Source organism: Prenolepis imparis, unplaced genomic scaffold (assembly GCF_030444845.1).
Source record: "Prenolepis imparis isolate NDT839.2.m4 unplaced genomic scaffold, iyPreImpa1.0 SCAF_25, whole genome shotgun sequence".
Taxonomy (NCBI): domain Eukaryota; kingdom Metazoa; phylum Arthropoda; class Insecta; order Hymenoptera; family Formicidae; genus Prenolepis; species Prenolepis imparis.
In genome coordinates this window covers 448,672-458,512 of record NW_028141183.1, presented here as the reverse complement: position 1 = coordinate 458,512, position 9,841 = coordinate 448,672, and positions in this window count along the sequence as shown.

Below are 9,841 nucleotides of genomic sequence, written 5' to 3'. Positions count from 1 at the left end.
TCTCTTTTGCGCAGGATGGGACCTTGTGCGATCTCGGTTTACGGGAATGAGTGGGAACGGGTTATATTAAAACAGAAACCATTTACGTTACAATTATAAATTTATTTCTAATAATGCAGCAAACGAAATGCTATACATAATGATAATATAAATAATAATTAGAGATGTTCGCTAATGAAAGTGTGAGTGTATGTGTATGGGTCGCGGGTGATACATAGATACGGAGGTCTTCAATCGGGGCAGAAAGGGGAAAGAGTTGTTGTTTAGATTTTAGGGTCCCGATTAGTGGTTACAATAATTTAAACGATAATAGATATATAAAAATTGTGTCCATGTGTGTGCGTGTGAGTAAGAATGCTAGTTTATGAGAGTTCGGTAATTTTGGCGGTGGAGGGAGGATAAGTTCGTAGGAGAAGGTGTGCAGGGACGGTTAAAGGATATCTGCGGGGACATACCCGGGAACATACCAGGGGATGATGTTATTCCTATCAGTGGTCTCTAAAAATTCTCGTAAGGCCTCGTGGTCTACGGGGCCTGGACCAATTGTGAAAGCTCCCTCAGGGACTTCTCGTATCCCTGGGAGCTGATTTATCAACCAAGCTCTAAATTGCTCGTATGAGAGCTTGGCAGGCGATTCTGATTCTTCGGAATCGTCGTCACCGATATCTATTACTTCGAACTCCTCCGGATGTTCCCTATTTACAGAGGACGTTGGGGTTGAGGGAGGAGAATCCTCGAGGATGATTGTTGAGGGAGCCGGAGACGAAGATCTAGGTGGATCAGGGAGTTCGGGAGGAGCAGGGGGAAGAAAGGGAGAAGGGCTCCGCGGAGAATCGGCGTCCTCAGAGGAAACAGAGGAGTGAGGGAAAGGGGCCCGCTGAGGTATAGCGGGTTCGGGAGAAAGAGGAGGAGTTCGCGGGGAGTCGAAAAGTTCTGCAGAAGCAGAGGTAGCGGGGGACGGTATCAGCGAGGTTTCTGTACGTTCGGGTGAGGAAATAGGAGAGACCGTAGGGTGATATGTATTGGTTGTCTCTGTGTGAATCGGTGTGTTAATTTTATTTAAGGAGCCGAAGGTTTCGCCCGCAGCCAGACTCCGTGCATACGCTTTCCTTAACCGCCTATTACGCCGGTTTCGCGCCAATTTAGCCGCGGTTCGCGAGGGTCGTCTCCTTGGATTTTCCACTACGAGAGCGAACAATAAAATAACTGGACAAGAAGAGACTTACTGAAAAATAACTCTGGGAGTTCTTGTAAGAGAAAAAAAAGGGTTATATATATATATTTATTTTTATATAATTTTGATATTTTAATTATTTAATAATTTAGTTAGTTATTTTATTACTTATTTGTTCGTTCAAGAGAGAGAGAGAGAGAGAGAGAGAGAGAGAGAGAGAGAGAATAAATCACGGATTGCTCCGCTATCGCGGGAAATCCAGAGTGATTTCGAGAGATAAGGAGATGGAAGAAATCACGGATTGCTCCGCTATCGCGGGAAATCCAGAGTGATTTCGAGAGATAAGGAGATGAAAGAAATCACGGATTGCTCCGCTATCGCGGGAAATCCAGAGTAATTTCAAGAGAGAGAGAAGATGGAAGAAATCACGGATTGCTCCGCTATCGCGGGAAATCCAGAGTGATTTCAAGAGACAGAGAAGATGGAAGAAATCACGGATTGCTCCGCTATCGCGGGAAATCCGAAATGATTTCAAGAGAGAGGGAGAAGAAATCACGGATTGCTCCGCTAACGCGGGAAATCCTGAGTGATTTCAAGAGAGAGAGAGAGAGAATGGAAGAAATCACGGATTGCTCCGCTATCGCGGGAAATCCGAAGTGATTTCAAGAGTGAGAGAGAGAGGGGGGTAAGGATGGAGGGAGAAAAGACAGTTTTTCAGAGTTAGAATTAAACAAGGATAATAAATTAATAAATCAAAAAGGAAAACAATTATAATTTTATTGAAGTCCCAGAATTATTTTTAAGTATAAGGGTGGAGATGTAGCACGCTTGATAAACTTACTACTTATGGAGTGCGCTGATAAAAATATCCAGAACAGAGTTGCGTCGAGTCAAGCGCTTCAAGGTAGAGGTCTCACTTGCAGTGTATCCGGTAGTTGTATTTCCGGTTTTGTGAACTCGCTATTGTTCACTGCTTCTCGCTGTCGTACTTAACTCTGTTCTCACTCACACACAAAACGAGCGTCGAAACTTGAGTTCGAGTGAGGCCGAATTTGAAATGATAGTGTTCGAAAAGGCCGAAAAGGTCTAAGTATGAGGCCGGATAAGTCGTGTGCGAAAAATTATGCTCAAGAGTCCGGAGTAAAATCTGCTCTCCCGAGGGATGTCGCGGGTATATAAACCTTCTTGCTCCTCCTCTCCATTGGTTTATTAACATTTCCTGACGAATAGGAAATTTTTCAATGACGCCCTTTAGGTCCCGGAGGCGTCTCTTTTAATTTTACAATTGTCGTGACTGGTCAGGGCTTTGTTTAGGCCCTTATGTTTCGACCAATGGAGAATTTGTTGCTATCAAGTGTAGTTGATATGTTTATTACTCTCTCGGTCTTATCTTATGCAGATATCGCGTAACGACGATCCGTCAGCCGAGAATTGTTTAGAATCGCTTATCGTTGTTAATCTTTCTTCTAAAATTTTGTTAGTCTTCCCAACTGTTGGTTTTGTTTAGAGAACTGTCGACTAGTTTAACTTCTTAGAATATGATAAGTTACAGCTTGAATTTTGTGAGTTGATCTGTATGTATTCTTTTATTTTTACGATGAAGCTGTCTCGAGATATGTTTGCATCGCCTGTCAGATCGTCGGTTTATCTGCGCGATTGTGATATTTAAAATATCACCTTGCGTTCTCCGAAAGAAAAGAATCGTGGAATCCACAGGACGTAACGATTCTTTACTATTATTATTCAACTATCTCAGCATATGTTTTCCTCGCTTATTAGTTCATAGTTTATTTATCCGTCTGCGATATTTCGAATATCGCTGTGTTCTCCGAAAGAAAAGAATCGTCCACAGGACGTAACGATTCTTTACTATTATTATTAAACTATCTCAGCGTATGTTTTCCTCGCTTATCAGATCGCAGTTTATTAGTGCAGCTGCAATATTTCGAATATCGCCTTGCATTCTCCGAAAGAAAAGAATCGTGGAGTCCACAGGACGTAACAACACATATTGTTCACAAAAAACGAAATAAACACAGATACACGGCAATACGCGACATTCGATCAAAACTAAGCGTTAGTCACGTCTAAGAACTCGCGACCCACGAGATACCATCCGACGCATATATAAAGTCTAACATCCTACATTCACGGCAGAAAACGAATAAGGCCAATAAATAACAGAAAGTCGAATGAGATGTTGAGGGTCAACGACCGATAATTTAAACAAAATCACAGTATGTAATAATCGTTCCCCTACACACAAAAAAATCTTGTGCAATTAAACAATTTAAACACTCGACACCTATCATAAGCCATTTTCACCTACACAATAATGTATAACATAATGTAATTGACAGAAGCTGAAGATGGTCCGAATTATGGACCGAAACGATCTAATCAATGAAGGAAACATACAAGAACACAAGTTTTCCAAATCTATAAACACATAAATAATTAGCGCACCACCTTCCGCGCCAGGCTCCTAATTAGCCCAACACAACTCAATATATTGTTATCAAAACGAGCCTTCACATCATATTATATTCTTAAATTTTTATATATTTTATATTTTTATATATTATTATACTTATATATTTCTTCTTATATTTTATATTATATTTTTTAAATTTAAATTCACACACACACACACACACATGTAAATACACATTTATTCATAATTAAAAATTAGTATTATTAAAGAAAATGTTTTTATTTTAAAATTCCTCTTCTTTTCCTTTGGAAATCTCTCTCGCATTATATCTCGCGCTCTCCTTCGCGAACATCTCTCTCGCATGCGTCTCTCGCGTTATCTCTTTCTCACATGTGCCTCTCGTTCTCTCAAACGCCTCACGCTCTTTCTTCTAAGCGCTCTCGCGCTATCCCTTTCTCGCATGCACCTCTCGCGCTATCTCTGGCGGTCCTTAGCATCGCGTTCCCCATCACTCACTCTCTCATAAACACTTCGCGCTATCTCTTCTAAGCGCTCTCGCGGTCCTTAAGCCTCGCGTTCCCCCCTTCCCCGCATGACGTCATCCCCCGCAAGAACCGCGCAACTATTGGGAGCTACGTATGAGAGCTGGGGACTGTTAACGGGTAAGAGAGAGAGCGCAGATATTCAGCCACTCGAATTTATTATAAACAAATAGCGCCTGAGTTTACTACGATTAATCTGAGGGGATGAAGAGAGGCCTATGGAGAGAGGGTCTGTCTCCGCAACGTTCGTCATAAAGTCCTGAACATTCATCGTGTCAAAGTGCCAGTAAATAAAGTGTTAAAATGGATTTTGAATCAGGAGACATTTTCGGGCCAAGTTTTTGGAAGAACCTGTTTAGGAGAATATCCACAAATGTTCCTTTCCTAGGATCGAAGGAGATTTTTAAGGATACATTTTTTGCAACGCGGTTTTTTGAGAGCGTCATTAGGACCATATTTTTGATGTTTGTTTCGCCTGTAAGTATTGTTTTTTTATTGTGTGTGTGTGTGAATTGAATTATTAACTTTCCTTACGTTACTTATATAATAAAATTTTTTTTCCAGGACGCGATAATAACAATAGACTCAGTTAGAATTGATGGCTTTATGAACATTGAGAATCGTCGGTGGATACGCATGGTGCGCCGCAATGATTGGTATTGATCACATGTGGGGTGATACTGTGGACGCCCGCGAGTGGGAGGAAAACAACCCGTGGATGCGGGTAGATATATTTGCATTTCGCGAGCTCTTCGGATTGGAACCATAACCTGAGGATATAATAGAAGATTGGAATCCCCAGAAGCCCGAGGAGCCTGAGGAGCCCGAGGAGCCCGAGAATTTGGTGGTGAGAAGGGCAAGATTATATTGTATGTTTTAATTTTATAAAAATAAATAAAAAAATTTTAAGATTATTAATGTTTTTTCTGTTATGCAGGAGTCCCGCCTCGTAGCAGTCCCACGGCCGTCGCCTTGTCACCTCCACCATCGTTGGCACAGCCGCACGGCCGCCTCACCGCCTCGCATTCACCCGCCGCCGCTCCACCATCGTCGGCTCCACCGTCCATCTCCGCCACCGACAATTTTTATATATTATAATATTCATTTATATTCTTATCTTTATATTCATTTATATTTTTTAAAAATTTTATATCCATTTTATATTATAATTTTATATCCATTTTATATTCACATTTATATATTCACATTTATATATATTTACATACATTTATATATTTTTTTTTAATTCACAAACACACACACACACACACACATGTAAATACAAATTTATTCAGAATTAAAAATTAGTATTATTAAAGAAAATGTTTTTATTTTAAAATTCCTCTTTTTTTTCCTTTGCAAACCTCTCTCGTAGACTCTAGCCTCGCGCTATCTCTCTCTTTCATGTTTTTCGCCGCGACACCTCTCTTGCAGTCCCTAGTTTCTCTTCTAAGCGCTATCTTTCGCGATCCCTAGCCTCGCAATCCCTAGCCTCGCGATCCCTAGCCTCTCGGTCCCTAGCCTCTCAGTCCCTAGCCTCACGATTCCTAGCCTCTCGGTCTCTAGCGTCGCGTTCCCCCTTCCCCGCATGACGTCATCCCCCGCAAGGACCGAGCAACTATTGGGAGCTATACGTATAAGAGCTAGGGAACTGTTTACGGGTGGGAGAGAGTGCGGATGGGAAATGCATGCCAAGAAATTATATCATGATTTAGATTTAAAAACTCTTTTATTCTTCTTTTACATATTATTCTTACATATTATGAACTAAAAACTAAAGCTGCCAGCTCACAATTGACGAGTTGATGTTTATTGAAGGCGTCGCTAGCGCGTATTACATTTGATACTTCTTTATTATCCTTTACAGTGGACGCAAAATTTGAAAATTGTGTAAACTTGATATCGACTGTCCCGATAATTTTAACCAATCGATCAAAAGTTACATCGATGCATAGATCGAGATCGAACATACGGTGTAACGTCGATTCGATCATCATCATCATGCGTACATTTAAAGATTCAAGACTTATTAGCTTGGCGTCGTTAATCGTATGAAATCTCACTGTTAGTGGTCCAACGCTTATAAAACTGTGAACATCTTTAGAGTCGTTTCGAAGGAAATTTTGAATATTGTGACGTTGCTCGTAGAGTCCCTTCCATGTTTCGAGAGATAGTATCAGTTCCTTTCCTCGATGATCTCCTATAACGATCTCCACGTAACTCGTGGACCCACGTTGATACCAATTTCGATGAATTTTAATTCGGTAGCTGTCAATGCGTATCGTCTGCCTAATATACGAACCGCACGACGCTCCAACAAAATGCTGTAAATGAAATTAGTTTAAAAATAATATAATTTGTAAAAAATATAAAGACATAAAAATAGAAAAGTAAAAAAAGTTAAACTTACTTGTCGCATTTGATCTCAAACGATGGAGTTTCATCATAATTCGGTATGTAATTATTCACATGTCTGCCGGAGTCGCTGCTTCTTTCGGTCGAGTACATTTTTTCTACGTTATTAAAGTGAAACCACCAGTACGAACGGTTAACGCGACACTAATCGTATGAAGAAAGTAATCGAGTGCTGTACATGACGCTTATTTTTAAAAGTAGTGGGGTAAATGTGGTGCGAGATTAATGCGCTATGAAATTTAGGAGAAGGGGAAACGGCGCTCGGATAAAAAGAATTCTTAGAAACGAGTCGTGAGAAAAGGATTGGGGTAAGGGGAATAAGAGATAAAACATATTAATGTTTAAATATTTTTAATTTTTCAAATCTTGCAATTCTTTCTGGCGTTGCGACCACCAGTTAAATATTTTGAATACATTTTGTAATGCGCAATTCTTAACATGTTTTCCACATCGCATAGTGTTTTTAACATCTAGATTATTTAGAGACTCGATATCGTCGTAATCAGCATCCAAGGTCTCAATAATGAAACCGTTTCCCGCATCATCCAATATATCGGCTAACCATTCTCACTTTTCAAGTCCTTTTACATATACGAGAAAGGATTCTTCTGCTTCTTCTTCTTCATGTAGCCCACCAACGATAGCTGTTGTAATCAAACGCTAAGCCATGCTAAATGGAACGTTTTCATCTTCCCATTGTAATCTATGATGATTTTGAGTCAACCATGAGGCTTGGCGTCTCTCAGATTTTATGAGCACCCATGGTACAGGACATGCGAAAAAATAATGTGATAAAATAAATCCTCTTCTTAGGATTGCCGCTTCCTTTACAATGAATCGTTTATTGAGTATAAACCCCTGTAGATCCACAAACGTTGGTACGAACATGACGAGATCTCTCTCTTCGATGTATCAGTTAAAAAAGAAGAATGATAACCATCTCATAACACTTTCATTTATATTCTGCTATGCTTCCCCCTCTCTAAATTGTTGGTGCATTTAGGTGATTTTGCGCACAACGTTGGTCAACGGGTTGTATTGGATCACGCGATCATGTATGTTGAGACAGTACGCAGAGGTATTCATCGGCACGTTTTCCTTACACTCAAATTCCAATCTCACATCCACGGTTGCGCTCTTGATCGATTCGTTTTGTCGAAAACAAACGATGATTACGAATGGGCCGTTACGTAGAAACATTAAGACGGTGAGACTCGGCTCGAGATACTCGTATCCGTAATAGTTTTTGCAGAAACGCGCATACGTGTCGTACAGAATCGACTATCTGTTTTTATCAAAGTCCAGATTCATGTCGTCGTACGGATAACATTCCGAGTTCAGATAGAGTTTCACGTTGGTCAATTTGCAATCGTCGAATCGACTCATATCCTTAGACATGACATTCTTCCGGCCTGTCTGCAGAGCAAAGATAACGTATCGTGGTTTCTCCAGCTGAGTCGCGGTTTTAATGGCCCACGAATGCTTGGTTGTACGCTGCAATAGCGGAAACTCGTACAGAGCCCACGAGCGAAATCCCATGCTGAGGTAGCGTCCGCTTTCCAGAGCGCGCAGCATAGACAGCTTCTTAATCTCGCTCAACAACACATGTGGCATTCGCCATTGTATCTTGAATATGTTGATCACAGGCTCCAGCGTCGAATCTCCAACCAGACAATTGTTGTCGTTGCGCGATCGTATTAAGATCAACACATTACGAGCGTTAATCACTACTCGTCTGTAATCCTCACAAAATCCCAATAACATGTAGAGCGGTACGCAAAAATTGAAGTTTCCATTCACAGTAGTCGGATCACTCCAGCTGGCGTTTCTCATAATCACGCTTCTATCGGATGATATCGTTACATAGTTTTTGAGCATACTTGTTATTCCCACGTTTCTGTTGCGATCAATCTCCACGCCATCGAGTTCATATCGAATCTCATCAAACATGAATGCGACGCAATTATTTCCCAGTATCACATCAGATCCTTCGGCTGGTCTATTTATCCTTAATTCTCCTTGGATGTATAGAAAACTGTCAAACGGCAACGTATACAGATCCTGTTGTTGTATGGGTATTCTTATATCATCACTGTATCCGAACGTGGTGTTGGCAAACGGGTTGTACGTGCGAGTCTCGATTTTGATGTTGCGATCGTCGAAGATTGGCTCTTCCCCGATGTTGAGGATGTCGGTTATTGTTCAGATATTTCGCACCGCGAATCCCAAAGATTGTAAAAACGCAACGTGTGATGTGTTGAGTTTCTTTTTCTTGGTGCAACCTGATGATTGGATATTAGCAAATCGACGTTGTTGTCGCTGGCCTCGTAAAGATTGTGTTATCTCTCGCGTCTTTTGATCCGTTCAACACGAGCATCTCATACGTAGTACGCGTAGGTTATCGCTGTCGCCGTCGTACGTGCAATCTAATGGTGATCTCTTCTCCTCGAAAATCGAGCAAGTCCGTCCTGGTCGACAACGCGTAACGTTAAATCCGTAATGCTCCGCGCGATGATCGGCAAGTAAATGATGTGCGACGGTGTTTCCGATATCTTATATCCTGGTGGTACCCTTGGTGAAAATTCATGTACCGTATGAACGAGTTTGCCGTTGCTGTACGCGCCCGCGGTCACATTACATTCTATGCGGATAATGTTCACGTTGATAATATTAATCGGCATGTCCGACTGGTACCATTTTTGCGGCTGCAGTATACTGTTCGAGAATCCCAGCAGCGATCCAATGTTGTTAGGCTTGCTAAAATTCATTCTGTAGGCGCATTTGATCTCGCTCCTCATCGTATTGTAATTAGCGCGGAGCACTATCGGATATTCTTTATCTTCAAAGTCACCATTGTCAATGTGTTTTTTATCGTCATCGCGAACAGCGTGTCGCGGACGTTTTCGTGAAATTGCATGTTTCAAAAACTCATGTATCGCTTGCAGCTCGTACGATCCCTCGGGAATCGTAATTTCCGCATCATCTTTGCCAAAGTAAAATTTATTATTCGAGGAATTCACGTTCGATATCGTGTGATAAGTCTCAAAATCCGCTAGACCGAGTTCGTATTCATCGTCGCTCTATGGCGGGAAAGTAGTTTGCCGCGAGGACGATACTCTTTCCAGTCAGCGTGAATGTCATAAACATATCTGCAAAACTGTTTAACGAATACTGAGTTAAATAATGCAATGTCCGTCTTTAATTTCGCATGTATCGACCATTCGGAGAAACTGCAAACACAATTGTCCGCAGATGCTCTGATTATAAGTTTAAACA